The following is a 1,750-nucleotide window of genomic DNA, read 5'->3' as shown; positions in this document are numbered from 1 at the left end:
GGTTTTTTCCCCCTGCCACAGAAGCTCTGGGTGTCGCTCGGGCTCCTCCACCTCCCTGGTGCATGGGTCCAAGAAGACCCCTGGCCCACAGTGACAGAGCGCTCAGAGGTGAACTCGCCCCCTTGCAAGACACACTGAGAAGTTAAATATGCTCGTTATTCAGGAGCAGAGCAAGAAACAGCAGCGACCTGCAAATGAGCACTCCCTCCTCCTCCCCTGCGCAGGGCTCCCAGGGCCAGACACCTGCAGATGCGTCCCCGGTGCTGCCTCGCCCTGCGCACTCCCACTCGGATGCTCATGCTCAGACCTGCAATTACTTAACTTGATTTTTTTAAAGATCTATTTTTGGGTGGCTTTGTAAAAAGTAAATACTTACTGCTGCTGGCAGCCAGCCATGATCCCAGTTTGGGGGGTTTCAGAGGAGCTCCCAAACCCCCTTTCAGCCTTGTTTCCCACTGGGAGAAAGCACTGAAAGATCGAGATGAGCAAATACGGTGTGCATGCCCACTTCCCTGAGGAGTGCGGACAAGGGATGCTGACCTGCCAGGAGCAGTACCAGCCTCATTCAAAAAAAAAAAAAAAACACCAACCAAAAAAATCCCAAACCCACATGCATCCACAAACAAGGCTGCTTTGGGGCTGCAGATGTGATGACTGCGATGGTCCAGAGCCCTGCCTTCCTCCCTGAAAACCTGGGGAGCAGCGCAGGGGTAACGCTGATACAGGAGGCACCATGTAGCCCCCCACAGTCCCTGCAGGAAGCGGTTGAGATTCCCCCAGGACATGCCCCAGCTCCGCATCATTCTCCAGAGCTATCCCAAAGCAGGCTCTGCTCCCTGCAGCTTCTCAGTGGATGAGCTCTACCCCGCAGCCTGGGGCTTGGCACCGGAGATGTCCCATCCCGTGACATGCTGTGTGATGGCCGGCTCTCGTCCCCAGCACTGCCTCGAGGATGGCAGGGAGCCACCACTAGCAAGCCAGATACTTTTAGCTGGAGCAGCCACACAGCTCTCCAATTAATTATCACCTGCAGAGGTGTTTTTAGGAGTTATTTATAGGTGAGCGTGATGAAACCTGGGGAAAGCAATTGCCGAAGTGAACCAGGCACAAAATGCAGGACAGCCTCTCCCCTTCCTGGGGAGGAATGTGCCCTGCTGAACCCGGAAAGGGAGTAAACTGCTCTGGCTTTGGCATTTAAGCTCAGTGAGCCAGGTTAAGCCCATGTGGCAGCTGGGCTCGGTCCATAGCTTGGTCCATAACCCGGCTGCTGGCGGTGCTGCAGGCTGCCGGGACTGAACCAGTCTTACAAAGGAAAGAGAAGATGGAACCTCCATCTACAAACATTTCCTTGCCATCTGAGCCAGCTCAGGATGCTGGTATTTCTGGGAGAGATGATGCTGTCTCCAACCTCATCTTTCCCAGAGCGAACTCCTGCCCTGCCTACAGTGGGTGTCACGGCTCATGCTAACCATCACAAAAAAAGCTGCTGTCACACAATTCTGCTTTGACAGGTACTACCAAGTAGTCCCAGCATCAATTCCCTTTCTATTAAGGATGGCCGAAAGGTTTCATATGCCGGATCTGATTGCTTAGGATGATAAAAGCAAGTCATCAGCACAGCCTGTTCAGGCATCAGCAAATCCCAAATCCCCCCCAGCCAGATATTGGCTGGCTTATCTAATCGCGTGACCTCTCTTCAAAAGCCAGCCTGAACAAACGGAGCAGATTTCTTCCCTGAAATGCTACCAGC

This window comes from Aptenodytes forsteri, unplaced genomic scaffold (genome assembly GCF_000699145.1).
Source record: "Aptenodytes forsteri isolate BGI_AS27 unplaced genomic scaffold, ASM69914v1 Scaffold443, whole genome shotgun sequence".
NCBI lineage: Eukaryota > Metazoa > Chordata > Aves > Sphenisciformes > Spheniscidae > Aptenodytes > Aptenodytes forsteri.
Note: the sequence above shows the minus strand (reverse complement) of the source record.